This window comes from Accipiter gentilis, chromosome 8 (genome assembly GCF_929443795.1).
Source record: "Accipiter gentilis chromosome 8, bAccGen1.1, whole genome shotgun sequence".
Taxonomy (NCBI): Eukaryota; Metazoa; Chordata; class Aves; order Accipitriformes; family Accipitridae; genus Astur; species Astur gentilis.
Window position 1 is genome coordinate 30,525,105 of NC_064887.1, and position 17,768 is coordinate 30,542,872.

Below are 17,768 nucleotides of genomic sequence, written 5' to 3' on the forward strand. Positions count from 1 at the left end.
AATTCTGATTTAAAATGTTAATGATATCAAAGATTTTCAAAGGAAAAATTGTTTTCACAGGAAAAAAAAACCCACAAATACAGGCCATATGAAATACCATTTGACGCTGTCAAATCTTTTTTACTTAGTCCTTTATTACTTCTAAAATTAAGGTTTGCTAATTGAAATCCCACCAAAAACAGAGATAGTGAACTTAGCATCACAGCTAACACTTACAAAGCAGCTGATCTGTAATAACCATTCATTGTAAGTAAACTGAACAAAGCTACTTGCTGAGGGCTGTATGTGAAAACTGCTAGATTTGTTAACCCCACATGACAAGAGATCCATAGCAGAACGAAGACGTCTTTTAAGCCATTAAGCCTTTTTTTTCCCTATATTTGGCCTTTGGTTTTCACCTTTGCATTTTGTTGGACAAATACTTTATTTTCTTTTTATTGCACCATTATACACAAGAATAGATTGATAACTTTGGTCCTTATATTGATAAGAAAGGATGTGTCATGTTGCAATGTATGTTCAGAAATGATGGCAAGAGTTAGAATTTTCAGTTCATTTTTCCATACTCTATGTAACACTGAGGATCCCTTAGGACTTTATAAGTCCCTGTGCATGAAGTTTTACTAGACTTTTTTATTATTATTATTTTTTAATGCAGCCTATTCATCCTATATCTGGTACTATATCCCTTATTATGAGCCATTTCCATCTGCCAAAATGGCTCCAGCTGTCTGATTTCAGACCACACCCAGAGCCATGCCTATGAGGTAAATTAATTGCCTGCCCTTTACAAATTCAAAAAGCCTTCTGTCCCCCAGTCTCTGGTTTTGTTCTCAGGTAGAGATATTAACCCTCCCACAGAAAATATAACCTCCATCACTAAGGTGGAATACAAATGAGCAATTAACCAAAGTCATATACTTTTAGCACTGGTTTTCTACCACCTGATTCTCTAATGGGGCTTTGACTTGATGATATATACGTCTTTATCCTGTATGGAGCAGAATTTTAAACTGAGTTGTAACAACTGGGAACAATATGAGCGCTTTCTCAGAAAGTAAATGGCAGAGAAAACTACATGCCACTACCTGAAAGGCCATTAATGTCTGTCAAAAAGGGAAAGGTTATTTAATGCCAGAGGAATTGATACTGTACTTAGGTTAGCCCAAATGCTTATCCCACTGGTGAGATAACCTTCTTTTCTGTGAATTAATTTATGAATCATCTTTGAAGCTGGAAAACTTACCCAATTACTGTTTGCAGCCCAGCACCAGCAAACAGTCTCTCATTTAAGAAGTTGCCTAGGAAGAGAAAAGTTGGATAATTCTGGGTTACTGTTGGCTTTGATTTCTGTTTTTTCTTCTCTTCCATATAAAAGCACATTTTAATGTATTTTGGCTTTCTCATGCTTCCTGAGGTATCATAGACACCACTAAGAAAACATCTTGATGCATCTCCTGCAGACATTACATGTCACACACTCAGATGCCTGCTGGGAACATTTCCATTCTATCATTATCAAGGTGCTGAGAAGTCAACAATCCAAAGTTTTCACCCTAATTCTCACTGCTAGGTATGCCCATGTACAGTGCCGAGCATGATGCAAAATTAAAAACTAAGATTACACTTGAAGACAAGGCTGTGTTAAACAAGCAATATCTGATTGGCAATATCAAGACTATTTCAGAGCTACAAAGTGCTCCTCTGGTGTACTCAGCAATAACAATAAAACTTCATTAGTATCTGTACAGAATATCAATACTTCAAAAGTAAAATATGCTGCCTGAGGCTGGTGTAGCTGAATTCACACTGAAGCCATCCACCAACCCAGCAGTGTCAGGGAGTCACAGCTCTTCACACCTCTGACGGACCGAACCTATGCTAAAAAAATTCTGCATTGTAGCTGCATGCTCAGTGAAGTATTCCATTTCTTGGCAAGCTACCATGACTAAAATGCACATCGAGTAGCCAACATATAGAAGAAGAAAGGGGAAAAGATTAGTCTGTTATCAACAGAAATGTTCTTGGTATTTAAACCTTTTTCAAAGACTACTGAAGGCAACAGGAGTTTGCCCCCATTATAACCTAGGTGTATCAATACAAATCATACCTGGCTGAAATTCCTTGTGTTTGTATCAGGCTTTAATGTGTGTTAGTGGAAACTATTAAATCTGTGATGCTGTCTTTTCCTTCCTTTATATGCCCACCTGGGAAATATGGAGGATGTAAAACTCTGCTAAGATCAACTTTCCTTGGCAGAAATATTTTTATTATCCCTCTATTTCTTAATACCCAGCACAAATGTTGAGGAAAACTAGTTCCACATAAAGAAACTAATTTGCCTCCTCATCGTTATATTCACAGGGACTGCATTTCAGCAGTCAGAAAGAAGTAAGGGAATATTAAAATCTAGATAACTGTCGACAATTACGTGAGTCTGGAAATATTGCCTATAAAGGGAGGAGGTCTCTCATTCTGCATTGTTTGCTACTGTCCAAACAGCAATAGGCAGGTATAATGCCTGAGTCTGGATTCCCTCATCACTACCACACACCATCAAAATTCAGCAGAAAAACACTGTAGCCTATTAGATATCACTAGTCTCAATTAAGGACAATTAGCAATGCTACTGTGCATATGAATGAGACAGATTATTGTGGCACCAGAGAAAAAAACAGATTCAGAACAGGAAAGAGAATATGGCTTTAACATCCTTAAGTGTTGTTTATGGCAGTTCATAAATGTTTTGCACTGTGTTTATCTGAAATTTATGATGTTCTGAAGCAAAAACTGAAACTTGCCAAAAAGAAAGAATGAAGTACCAAGAGAGAAAAAGAGAACTATACCAGCAAATGCAGCCAAGGATCTTTCTGCTTAATCAGGTCATTACAAAATCTACCTTTCCAGAAAACAGATGAGAGCTGATTGCAGCTATCAAAGCTAAAACACAGCTGTCTCTCTCCTACTCATTTGGTACATGGAAAGCCATGTAAAATTACTTTGATAGTGAACTCAAATATTATGCTATTTAAAAGCATTTTCTTTTAGCAGTGAGAACTTTAAAATCAGTAGTTTTACAGAGTCAGGTTCAGATTTAGGTCAGGATTAGAAAAATTTAAGATTCAAAAGGATAATTTCTTGCTATATATTTAGGGGGTTACTAGTTGGAAAGAGCATTTTCCTCAGACACTGTTTAGGGCTACTGCTAAGATTTGATTTAGGGTCAAGAAAAATAAAGCATTAAGGGCTGAGTTTACTTCAGTATGTTGATAGCTTGAAGGCTGAGGAAGAGATTGGGTGTTACCTGGGCCTGAAACTGAATAGCCGATTTAAGAGAAGGAGCTGTCTCCCATAGAAACTGTTTAGATCTTAGGCTGTATATGTTGTTCATAATAAAAAAGCAAAGGCTCCACAAAGGATCTTAGTGTTTCATGTCAAGAGAGCTGTGATGATTTGGAAGAGAGCTGATGTTGGTTAAATGCAAAGAACTTCTTAGAAAGTCCTTGAGGCACTGAGTCAGACTCAGATCAAAGGAAAGTTCAGAGTTCAGAAGGTAAAATTAATATTGTGTGTTCCTGGAGTTGAAGGAGTAAAAGATGTCATTTGGTGCCAAGGGCAATAATGATATCAGTGGGAAATGTTAGTCCCTAAGGTTAGATGTAGTCTTGGGTTAAGGCTGGGCTTAGGTTTAGGAAAAATGAAGAAGAAACGGGTCGGTTCAGCCTATGTAATAGCCTGTACAGACTGTTACAGACCTTCCTCAGGCCCATGGACAGAGAAAGGGTTAGATGTCAAAGAAATATTTCATTTGGTGAGAAATCATTGAAATGTAGGTCTGTATCTGCAGTCTAGTTCAACTTCGAAAAGAATTAGCACCTGTGTAGTTTGGAGCTTTTTTCCTGAAGAAGTGTACCGAATTGGGAAAAAAGATTGATGCTTTTAGCTAGACAAAAAGGAAAGGAGCTGTGGCCTGACAAGACAGCAGCTTGGCGTTGGGTTTGAGGTTAGTTATGTTAGGTAATCTAACAAAAGTTTCAAGAGGTGAAACTGCAGCAGTAAATTCAAAGCTTTGGGATTCTACAGTGCCATCTAGTGCTGAGGATGGATACAAATTTACACTGAAGATGACAGCCATAGATCAGATTTTCTTAAGGAAATTCAGCTAGAGTTGAAAATGCAGGCAGTGTTTTCCAAAAGTGTGATGCTGTGAAATAAGAGCTTGTCATGTCCCTTTGGGAAAAAGTTGCCTGTTCCTTTGTGGAAAGAAAGGAAGGTGCCCCAGCTTAGATTCTTTTCACATTTCCAGGGCTGAGAACAGGGTTAAGACATCACCTGGGCCTAAAATTGCCTTACTCTTTCGAGGGGGTGAGGAATGCTCCAGTTTTGTGCTTCTTCATGGCTTGGAAGGTGGGTTTTAACGTTAAGCAAACAAGGGGTGATCCGGACAGATTTACTCCTGAATTTTGGTGGGGAAGTAAGGAGAAGGCTACTGTCTATCAGCTTCCAGGGGCAGTATCTTTACACTTTGTCATCAGATTTGTCTCCTGAAATCAACTTTGGCTCAGGATTGGGCCCTCCGCCAACTGCCTTGTCAAGGGGGAAGAAAATTGCCAGAGTTTAATGCATGTCTCTGAGTATTTCATCATGGTGTCATAACTTAATCTATTGATAAAGGTGGAAAGCTAAAAGCTCACAAAGGGAATGTACTGCTGTTTACTCCTGCCTGGACTTACAGGGTCCTCAAGACAGCGGGTGTCAGTTGTTCCCAGGAGACAAAAGCTTACTTTGGGCATGAAGCAGTGCCCTGGGGCTTTCTTATTTATTATTTTTTTAATATTACCTAAATGGTGATTAGTGTAATAAATAGACTTCTAAGGTACTGGAGCAACAATGAATTGATTAGGATTAAATAATATTTATTCCTCCTATACTAAATGGGTCAGAGCACTCTGGTGCTTAAGGGGTGTTTAAAATGACCATTTGATGAGATATTCATCCTTACTACTGTTATTCCAAAATCTTGAATTCATTACTCAGCCCAAACTTCCAGAGACTACATAATTTATTCCATTTTTATTAACATGCCTTCTAGAAGTACAAACCTTCTTTACAAACCTAAAGAAAAATATACTCAGAAACAGAACATATTTCCCCTAAACCACAAATTTAACACAGAAATTCTTACATAGACTTTGAATTTCATAGAGGTGTGACTAGGAGAACTGCAAGTAAAAATAATGATCCTTTGTAAATGTGTTCACTTGAAAGCAGATCTGAAGCCTTCAAAAAAGTAGTGCTTTTGTCACATGGCAGACAAGACCCTCCATCATATCAGTTGCTATTTCCACATCTGTACCTTTTATCCTGCTTTACCTGGATGTAAAGAAAGCAATGCTAACTAAAAGTAACCACAAACTGTCGTTCATGCAGTTAATGCATTGAGAGAGAGAGAGAAGGGAAGTCTCACAGAGAGTTGTGGAGAGTCTCTCATGCAGAGAGTCTCACACGGGAGATTAGAGTGCACAGCTTGTATATCTGACAACTGAGAGGATTACTTGTCACAACTCTCAGTTGTCTGTGTGGACAAAGTTCAGTAATTATTGCTAGACCACGATGCCTTTCTGACAGCTCATTGTTCTCAAAGCAGTTCCTTAGCTGATGGCCTTTTCAGAGAGAGAGGTGGATTCTCCACCTGCAGCCTTTCCTGCTCCTGGTGCTTTTCACTGCTGTTGACTTTGTTCAATACGTGATTTAACTCAGCCAGCGCTCCCTGACAGCATCAGTTCTGGATGTTCTCAAGCAGTGATCTAAGTACAGCATTATGCCCTGTAAGTCGCAAATGACTTGGCATAGATGTGAGTGGGCATTAATCACATGGAATTTTCCCAGTTCAGGGATAGTTTTGTTTGGATACACTCACACACAAACACCCAAACATCTATTTTTTTTCATGGGCTTGAGCATCTAGCACACTGAACATCATTCAGTCCAGCCATTTCGATGGCAGGGCTCTTCCCATTGAGAAAACGCAGAAAATAGTGTCATTGTTTGTCATTCCACTTTTGATCATTTTTCACAAAGGCATTTACCAACTATTTCCATCCCAGTGAAAAAAACAGATATGTTCTTCTTCATCTTCCTTTGTCTGATGGTGACCCTAAAATGTTGCTCATAGAGTAAAATGAGTCAGAATAGCCAAAAGCTTAGCTTTCATCCCCAGGGAAAATTTGATTAAGTGGTGCTCAGCTGGGAACCTGTTCAAACCATTCTGGATCCATATATTGCTTATACTTGTTTGATTCTATTAGATAGAGACCACGTCTCACCCAGTAGACATCACCACTCACTATTTTAATCTTGCTTAAAAATGTATTTTTACTGTATTCTCATGAATGGCTACATTTTCCATGGCACATATATTTTTACGTGGATTTGAAGTATCACCTTCGTTTCGGTAACAACATGATGCATCATTTCTTCAGTTCTCACTAAAGACCACTGTAAATTAGTAAGGTCAATTTAACATTTCAACACATCCCTTTAGGCCATTCTCGTTTCATTCTATAGATGGTTCAAGTCTTCTGCATCATCAGCCTGTTCTCTGACCGAAGTGGGTAAAACACTTCCCAATTCACCATTTCATACTTGAAGATCTCTCCCCATCAGATTCACAAGTGTAACAGCCTTGTTGAAAGGTCTCATTCAGCATTTCTGTTTGGCAGGCTTCAAGCTTTCTTACAAGCCCTCACACCCAGTTAATTTGCAGCAGTGCTGTCTGAGGAGTAGATTGTAGAGAAAGCAGTGGCTGAGTCTTCTCTCACTTCCCAATACTCTACATTATAATACCATATTTTCTCCCACAATGCTGCTGTGCCCACACTTGATGAATGGGAGTGATGAAGTGATACACCATCCATCCCATGCTCTTCTCGTATGCCTGGAAGGCAAAGTCAGGGTCCTATCCTGGTTCATTCCTCATTTGCACTGAAATTTCCGGATTGACCTCAGGATGAATAACAGGGCTCACTAACTCTTTTCTGTCAAAGCCCAGAAAGTTAGTGACAATTTCACCCTACATTAAAAAGGCTGCGGATAGGATAATTACCTCATAGAAGCCACAATTAATCTTCCCAGGTGTCCTCCAAAGCCAGTGATAAGACATGTGCCTACAGTATCTGGGTCATGACACTGTCTCAAGCACTTCTCCATGACAGTTGGTGCTTCACTGTTAACACTCCCTGGTGTAACTTTGGCCCATGACAGACAGCAGCATCCCAGACACCGGCCAGGTTTTGTTCAATGGCAACAGCATGGTAGCAGTTTGGAGACAGTCACCATGTTTGAACGGGAGGAGGGTTAGGGTAGGTAGTGCTCAGCAGGGTTGTTCTGTCTAATGAAGTTTTAGTGGGTTTATTTACTTGCATGTGGGGATGGACTGTCTTCCAGAAGGCATAAACTCCTGCCTTGAACAAGAGAGGATGCTTAATCTTGCAGGACTAAAATTAGCCTTTGTGAACACCTCCACTAGTATTTTATCTGAACATCAGGCAGTGACTGATCTTTTCTTATAAGCCTGCTGTGATGATGCACCATAGGTAGCAAGTATTAAAAAAAAAAAAAAAAAAAATCCCTTGTTTTGCTAAGCTATTTCATGTGACATGTGACAAGTGGCTATTTCTGTTGCACTGCCATGTTTGGCGAATGTATTAAGTGCCCCAGCAAGACTTCTGCATCATTGTCATCCATTTGTCTTCTAGCTATATGTTCATGAATTTCTCTTTCAGTTTGCTAGTAGCTTGTAGTGTCTGACACGAGTGCTTTTATTGAAAGCCTTGTTATGTATTCCTCGAACTACTGCTACTGGGCACCAACAAACATCACTGACCATCTTCATTTTATGGTGTATCTATCTCCCTCTTTTCTGGCTACTCACTCAGTCTTTCATTCATTTATTACTGTATACTTCATCTCTGTCTTGTTTTGCCTTATTAACTGCATGAATTCCTGTTTTCTTATTGATTGCTAACACATTTGAGAAGCAAAATTTTCAGCAGATCCATCTCAGTCTCTCATTAACCACAAAGTCACTTTTTATTATATTCAGGTACTTTACTTGATGAATTGCTGCTTATGCAGAAAGGAAGCTGCCAAGTCCAGTGGGCTTTGGGATTGAAAGGATCCTTCCTTCCTGGCCCATCCCAGGCTGTCATGGGGCACCCTCACACCCAGGATCTTCTCCTCCTTAGCCCGAAGGACACGGCTGCTGCTGGCTCCCAGCCCCTCTCATCCCCCTTCTCTCCATTTTCCTCGGCTCCTTCTTCTTCAGCCTTGACCGCTGCCCCTCTCCATTGTAATTGCCACCCAAATAAACATCCTGCCCCCTATTACTTTTTCTCTGTTAGTTCTGGTCTTGCAGTATCTGCACCCAGATTTGGCATTTCTGATATTGTTACCAAAGTGAACACAAAGCGAACACCAAAGTAGCACTTTACCTAGTGCTACTGCTAAGTTGAGGAGGCTTTGTTGGCCTTGCAAGATTACACCCTTTAAAAGTTCCCCATTGCTCCCCTCCTGTTATCTGTGAAGCTTTATTATCTCTCACATTACACCCCTGTGAAATACAGCCGTCCCTCCCAGCACTGTCTGTACCTCTTGCACTACCTCACTTTGTTATGTGCTGTGTCCAGGAATTTTTCACGTCATGTCAAGTTGTTTCCCAGGGCCTGCTCATTTAGCTAAACCTCAGGCCAGGGCGAAGTCATCTGCCTGCATACCTTAACACTTTATAAACTCTGGTAACTGCTCAAATTAACAAGCTTAGCTTTACAGCGTAGCTCTACAACATCTGTGATCTTACCTGGTTTTTTTTTAATATCTGTTTTTGTAAATTGCATTATTGCTTAAATCCTGGAATTAGTGTCTGACTGCGTAGTGATTTACAGTTCTTCACGCACTCCCATAGAAAGCTGCACAGATCTTTCGTGCCTCTACATGTTGCACTGTGGATGATCTCAACTTTTCTGATTTCTCTGCAGCGCCTAACCCTTGGACACTCCAGACTGTTACTTGCCTTTGCCTGTCAGATTTGTTCCCACAATGACAGACATAGAAGATGCAATTTCTTCCATTTTAGTGAATGATTCAGTTCACATTCAACACCACCTAACAAAATTATCACTGATAAAAGTCCTGGTAAGGGACAATGAGGCTTTTACATGTTACTGTACCTTCAGTAACATTGCAGAGCTGTAAGGTGACCAGCAGAGCTGTTACACAGGTAACAGAAATTCCCTTCCAGAAATTATTAGAAGGTGCATGCAAACTCACCATACTTTGAATACTAACAGCTGCTTGTATTCCCCTATGGCATGTCAGAAATGCTTTGAAATCTAATAAAAAGGCATATTCTAAAAACAAAATTATGCAAAGGCCACCTTTGTTTGCACACAATATTAGCCAGTGCCTAGGTGATTCTGTTCACATTCTGGTAGATTGCTTTAACATAGCACTGTGTGGAGTATTTAAAAGTTAATATTTCACTGAAGGGCCAAATACCTGTATTAACCTATGCTTTATAATAGACTTTAGTTCCACAATTATAGTTTCTACCAGTTTCCTGATTCATGATGCTAAGTCTAAAAAAATGACACTGTGCTAATTCATCTGCATTATAATGCTTCTTATGACCAGATGCATTATCTTCCTCATTGCTGCTGCATTGCTTTACAACAGTCTTCTACCAAGTTATAAATGGATGTTTTTAATTTGTCCTGGTTTTGGCTGGGATAGAGTTAATGTTCTTTCTAGTAGCTGGTATAGTGTTACGTTTTGGGTTCAGTATGAGAAGAATGTTGATAACACACTGATGTTTTCAGTTGTTGCTAAGTAATGTTCAGACTAAGTAAATCAAGGATTTTTCAGCTTCTCATGCCCAGTCAGCAAGAAGGCTGGAGGGGGACAAGAAGTTGGGAGGGGACACAGCCAGGGCAGCTGACCCAAACTGGCCAATGGGGTATTCCATACCATGTGACATCATGCCCAGTATATAAACTGGGAGGAGCTGGCTGGGGGAGGGTGCATACAGCTGCTCGGGAACTAAGTGGGCATCAGTCAGCAAGTGTTGAGCAACTGCATTGTGCATCACTTGTTTTGTATATTCCAATTTTATTATTATTATTATTGTTATTGTCATTTTATTATTGTTATTATTATCATTACTATTTTTTTCCTTTCTGTCCTATTAAACTGTCTTTATCTCAATCCACAAGTTTTACTTTTTTCCAATTCCCTCCTCCATCCCACTGGGGCGGGGGGGGAGGGGGGGGGGGGGGGAAGTGAGTGAGTGGCTGCATGGTGCTTAGTTGCCAGCTGGTGTTAAACCACAACACATATCATTTACTTTCTAAGCAAAAAAGTCTAAAATGTTCCAGAATTTATTTAGTGAATACATTTAAATCCACTGAAGACAGAAGAAGTTACTGTTATTGTTAAAATGTTTGGATGGTAGAACTAGCTTCTAATTTTAGAAAAATAAGAGCCATTGTCTGGACTCAACAAACCGAGTTCCTACAGAAGTAAGTCTGATAAATTGCTTCAAACTGTATTTTCTAATTACTTGCAGGCACGCAGTTTGCAAAGAAATGATATATAACATTTCAGGAAAAATGTATGTAAGTAATATATAGGTACATGCTTATATATAAGTAGAAACACATACATAAATAAAAATATGCACAAGTATATACAGATGTGTATACATACATAGGCAGAAAATACATGTTTATCATATCCTAGCCATTGAACTCAATAGTTCGGTAGCTCCTTTCACATCCATGGAATTGCTATATTCATGGATCTGGTCCTGTGACTTACATTGGATCACTTCATTTTTACCAGGTAAGGTGTGGTCCTTACAGAATACATAAAATTTATGAAATGCACACATGCACAAGTCCACACACATTATTTCAGATATATCCACATGCCATTACACACTAGAAGGAAACAAGTCTTTTCTATCTTAAACAAATACAAGTACATCAAACAAGTTGCAGAAGTACAGAGAATGATTCAATATTTAAACAAACATCAAGATTTGTTGCTGGATCTGACTTCAGGTCTCATAAATATTGCATAATTCAGGTGGATGTTTAGTCTGTAGTTCACAGAGAATGAGTATTGCAAAGCATAGGATTTGGCCTTCTTTTGCTTGGTACTCTATCTTTCCTATTAGATTGTATTTTTTTAATACATTGGCACGTACCAAAATTCTAAATAAAGAAAAGACAACAACCAGCAGGCATGTCTGTCTTTGCTTTTTTTCTCTGTCCTACATACCTCAGTTAGTCTTATCATCCCTTGCTTTTCTCCTCTCTAAAGCTTTTCATCATATAAGCTTCCTCCAGCAAATTCAACAGTTATTGTTCTGTCTGTAGCCTTCATCACATACCCTGTCAGAAAAGTGTGACATGTTCTTTCCCCACCATGCTTTCTCTGGAGCCCTCTATACAAGTAACAACCTATATATCCTCTCTTTTCAGTCTGGTAGTTCTAATTCGCATTATTTGGCCTCTTAGAACCCCACTTACACAAAATCTACACACATCTTTACATGTATTCTCCTAATAAATCTTACTGAACCCAACAGTCGTAAAACCAATAGGGAAAAAAAAAAAGAATGCTAATGCTCAAGGGGAATATTGATTAATTCAAGAGGATATTAAACCTGCTTATGGTAATAACAATTAACGGTCAGCATTTTTTGAAAAACATAACATTGCATATATTAATGCAAATACGGTTTGTGTGCTTGTTGCACGTGTTGTCGCTCCAAAACTGACATAATCCAGAAGTAGACATATCACTAATGTAGCAGAGCTGGTCTCACCTAAAGTAAATCTGAGCGCCACTGTGCATTAAAGAAAAGGCTTATTGGAACTCTAATCTTTTTAGAAGGTTGGTGAATTTCCTTGATGTGGAAACTATGGAAGAAGAAAAGAAATGTTTTTCCTGCAGAAATGTTAAAGCTGATTTTGATCATAAGTTCCATCCACTGACTGCCTGAATGTGATGAGAAACCTTCAACCATCCAGTCACTATCTCAAGCCTTCCATTTTCCTATTTGTGAAATAGAGACAGTGACAGATATCTGTGTTAAAAATATCTATAAATAAATAGGAAAAAATTGTACTCCCCTTCCTGATAAATGAGACAGGATCTGGTGACAACTGACATGGATAATGCTGAGGTACTCAACAATTTTTTTTTTGCTTCAGTTTTCACTGGCAATTGCTCTTCACACATCTCTTGCGTCCCTGAATTTCAAGGCAGAGACTGGAGAAATGAAGTCCCATCCATCATAGGAGAAGATCAGGTTTGAGAGCATCTGAGGAACATGAATGTCCACAAGTCCATGGGACCCAATGAGATGCACCCTAGGGTCCTGAGGGAACTGGCAGATGTAGTTGCTAAACCACTTTCTATCATATTTGAAAAGTCACGGCAGTCAGGTAAAGTCCCCACTGACTGGAAAAAGAGGAACATCACACCCATTTTTAAAAAGTGTAAAAAGGACTCTGAGAACTACCAACCAGTCAGTCTCACCTCTGTGCCCAGTAAAATCATGGAGCAGATCCTCCTGGAAGTTGTGTCAAGGCATATGGAAGGCAGGGAGGTGATTAGAGAGAGCCAACATGGCTTCACTAAAGGCAAATTGTGCCTGACTAATTTGGTGGCCTTCTAAGATGGATTGAGTACATCAGTAGATAAGGGAACAGCAACTGATGTATCTTGACTTCTGCAAGGCCTTTGACGCAGTCCCACACAACATCCTTGGAGCTAAATTAGAGAAATATGGGTTTGATGCGTGGACTCTTCAGTGGATAAAGGAATTTGCTGGATGTCCACATCCAGAGAGTTGTAGTCAATGGCTCAATGTCCAAATGGAAACCAGTAACAAGTGGTGTCATTCAAGGGTCTGTACTGGGACCAGTACTATTTAATATCTTCATCAACAACATAGACAGTGGGATGGAGTGCAGCCTCAGCAAGTTTATGGATGACACCAAGCTGAGTGGTGCCATTGATTAGCCAGAGGGAAGGGATGCCACCCAGAGGGACCTTGACAGGCTTCAGGAGTAAGCCCCTGCAAACCTCATGAGGTTCAGCTGGCCAAGTGAAAGGTCCTACACCCGGGCAGGGGCAATCCCCAATGTCAATACAGGCTGGGGGATGAAGGGATTGAGAGCAGCCCTGCGGAGATGGATGTGGGAGTACTGGTGGGTCGCAAATTGGACGTGAGCTGGCAATGTGTGCTTGCAGCCCAGAAAGGCAATCGTGTCCTGAAGGAGATGATCTTTAAAGGTCCCTTCCAACCCAAACCATTCTATGAGTCTGTGATTCTATGATTCCTAAATCAATGATGGATGTACATGGATAGCTGTAGATTAGGAGGTGAGTTTCTCCTCGGCTGTCCCATTGCCATGAATGATTGTCGTGGTTAAACCCCAGCCAGCAACTAAGCACCACGCAGCCGCTCACTCACACCTCCCCCCCCAGTGGGATGGGGGAGAAAATCAGGAAAAGAATTAAAACTCGTGGGTTGAGATAAGAACGGTTTAATAGAACAAAAAAGAATCTAATAATGATAATGATAACACTAATAAAATGACAACAGTAATAATAAGAGGATTGGAATGTACAAATGATGCGCAATGCAATTGCTCACCACCCACTGATCGACACCCAGCTAGTCCCCAAGAGGCAATTCTCCACCCCCACCCCCCCCCAGTTCCTAGACTAGATGTGACGTCCCATGGTATGGAATACCCTGTTGGCCAGTTTGGGTCAGGTGCCCTGGCTGTGTCCTGTGCCAACTTCTTGTGCCCCTCCAGCTTTCTCGCTGGCTGGGCAAGAGAAGCTGAAAAATCCTTGACTTTAGTCTAAACACTACTGAGCAACAACTGAAAACATCAGTGTTGTCAACATTCTTCTCATAACTAGCTCAAAAACAGAGCACTGTACCAGCTACTAGGAAGACAATTAACTCTATCCCAGCTGAAACCAGGACAATGATGAAGACAACAGCCCTGTGTTGCCTGTCCAGGATAGGCTGACTAGATCAGCCAGCATTGGAAAACAGAGATTTCTGTCTGTTCATATGCCAAAAATTCAAGCAATGAGTCTTCAAAGTCTACCAAAATACACTACTACTGTGAATACTGAAAAGGACATGAGTAATAAGTGACAAATGCTAGTCACACCATGTAATGTGGACCTAGAAGGTGCTCGGACACTGCTGTTCTAAGCATTTATAGGAAACTCATCTTGTCTAGAACAGACAATGCAAAATTGGCTTACAGAGAAGCAGAACTGTCCCCATTACAGTTCAACAGCAGAGAGCACAATAAAATGCGAGAGGAATTTTGGACTGTGAGCCATAAAGTGTATGAATTTTAGATCAAATTTAAATTGAATTTTTCAGGTAGCCTTGAAGGCAGGTAAACAGTAGTAAGAAGAAATCAATATGATATCAAAAGTGTATTCAGTATTCTGAAAAGTAGTTTAGTGGGTATCAAAACTCTAGATTAACAATATAAGAGGTTGAGAAGGTTATTTTTTTCTTCTGGACTAGAAAATTAGAACAGAATTAGTGTGTTACAGTTCTTATTTATAATGTCAGGATTTACAATGCAGATGCATTTGAACTATCATCCAGTGATATCGGAATGCAGTAGAAAAACTCTTATTAGAGGTTTGCACTGTAGCTAACATAACATGACATGTAACATATGTGAATCTCTAGTGTCTTGCACACTGGGAAAGCATTGACATCTGTTCAAAATTATGTGAACAATACCAGAAGAAGGCATTACAATTTGCACCTGCTTAAATAGTTTTTTTCACAGGTTGAAATAAGAACACTCCATGCCCCAATTCAAAGCAGCTTTTAAAAAACATGCTGAGAAAAAAAGCTTATTTTACATCTTGTTTTAAATTAATACCCTGGATTGCAACCACCAACTCAATGTAGAGGGATAGTGTTATTAAAAAAAGTGGGAGGATTCATTTCGTCATGAAGAAATTAAAAAATGCAATGTATACATTGTCTGATTTGAAATAAATTTCTGTATTGGAAATTCCTGAATTGAAATGGCAGTGTTACTAAAATGTCACATTATTTTGGAGCTACTCAACAAATGTATTCACAGAAGTGTTTGGTAATTATTTTTTATAAGTTTGGGCTCACACTGGACCTCATCAATTCATTAGACTCTTTCACTTCATATCATTATCATAGCTAAATAATTTAAGAAAGTTAATTGAAAGCATGTTATGTGTAAAACTTCGATCTACAGATATGCTTATTTGTAATCATAATACATGTGCATATCACCATACATATATGTGTGTATATATATATTATTGCAAAAGATTTTGCAAAGCATAATGTTCAGCATCTCTGTTTTATCAATGGAGAAACAGAAACAAAAGGCAAATCATGTAACAGCCATATTCATTTTATTCTAGTATAGAAGCAGAAGGAAATATGTGGAAACGGGAGAACATTTAAAATCAAACCATATTTCTTCTGCCAAGCCTTCTCACTGAATCCTTTCCTGTCCTGACCATGCCATTGTCTACACACCCTTAAATGTTTGATGGTTTTTGCTCATTTTCACTCTTAATTTCCCTATGGCATGTCTAAGACACCTCCAGAAAAAGACAGATAATGAAACTGCTGTGGTTTAATGAAAGTATTTCATGTGGTGTTGAACAAAGTCTTCAAAATAGTTCAGCTACAACCAATACTTACCCATGCAGAATGTTCCTTTTCCTCCATTAGCTCCTTGCTGTGTTGCTTTTTGATCAACTCTTACAGCTTTTTAGTTGTAATGAAGAAAATTGAGGCTAATGAGTCAAAAGGGCAGCAATGATTGATTCATAATGCAATGCCTGACCTTCTGGAGACAATCTTTACTAAAGGCATTGACAAAAATAGGTTAGGCTGTAAGAAGGAATTTGAAGACTGCAGTTTGAAGCAATTCAGAAGTAGGCAGATAGGTTACACAAAGGGGTTTTATCTAAGAGGTTAACAGCACTCTGAATGCCTGTTGATATGAAAGAGACTGGTTCACCGGGAGAGTTTGATGAAAAAAAACAACTACAAACAAACATTCTTTATTAATATATGAGGCTGAAAGTATTTCAGAAAGAGATCTTTAACGAGCCCTTTAAAGGTTTGGGGATTACAAGATGATGCCATGCAACACACACACACACAAATGTTCTTTGATCATTTAGGTTTCATTTTGCTTGCAATAGTGTCTCAAATCCATTTTCACACTCATTCACCTTGTCAGTAACACAGCTAGAACACCTCAGCAGGAACTATCCTGAAACCCCATTTCACTCAATCTCTTGTAAGGCCAATTGGGTGAAAACACTACAAACTGAGGGGCATCAAGCAGCATACTGCAGAAGGGATGTTAATCTCTAAACAAGGTTAACTTGCTTTCTTCGTACTTCTTTAAATATCTATTAGTGCAACATCTGTTGGAGACTGCTACCATTTTACATTCAGCAGAGATGTCATTAGGAAGACAAACCTGCCCAACGAAGGGAGGCTGGGCTTGGAGGGACATCCATAGTCTGGTTCTGGCCCTTAAGCAATCACAACTGTTAAAAAGAGTACGGTGGTGTCCCTTTTCCCAGAGATATAAGTAGGGAAGATTTCCCTGACACCAGAGGACTCCTCAGGAAGCCAGGTGAGTGTGAGACAAAGAGAGGGTGACAGCAGGGATGAATTAGGCCATTTCAATGCAAATCATTGCTAAACAATGAAATTATAGCAAGAGCAACAGAGTTTTCAAAAGCTGAAGAATCCCATTGCAGAGGTTACCAAAAAAGTAGTGTTTTCTCTACTTTCTCTACTCTGGGAGACGAAGCATTTCTAATTTCCGTTTTGACATCTAAAAGAGTGTTCATAATTAGTTTATTGTCCAAAAATAAGATAAAATGCTCTAAGAACTTAATCAAACTAAATTAAACTTAATTTTTGCAATAGTAATAATAGATTTCATTTTTCAAGTCTCAAAATCTTTGTTTGTTCCAATTGGAAGAAGGCTCTTGACCACTTCAAAAAGTCAGATACCACTGCCCTATCTTTTCATCATTGTTAAATCAGTGCCAATGAACTTAAAAAAATACTGATTTGGGATAAAGAGATGTGAAAATCTCTTTTCCTGGAAACTTCTCTTTATATTGGCATGCAGTACTTTCAATCATCACTCGCATATTAAAGTATATCAGCTTAGTTCTGACAGCAATACCTTTTTTATGGCCAGATGTTAATTTACAGAAAAGCAAATGCAGGAAAGGTTGACCTGACCTCCTAAATGATTGACTGTCATGATTGGGAAATGTGTCATGAGGCTGCAAATCTTTAATGGACAGTCTCTTTAATTATTTAGATAGAAGTGTCAGCTGAGCAGGCCATACAGTGCCTGCTCTCAATCTGAGGTTAAACAGAAATGTTCCCAGAATTATCTCACAGAATTATATGAGACAAAAGTAAATAAGGAAGAATGTGGGAGGGATCAATAAATGTGGAGACAGAACCCAAAATTTCAACTCTAAACTCAATACATTTTGTTTCATGTCCTGTTGTATGATATTGAGGATAGAAATCCATTTTTTTATCAAAATCTGTTTAAAATATTTCATGAAAATGTTCTCTAAATATCAAACAAAAAGAATACAGTGAAGCA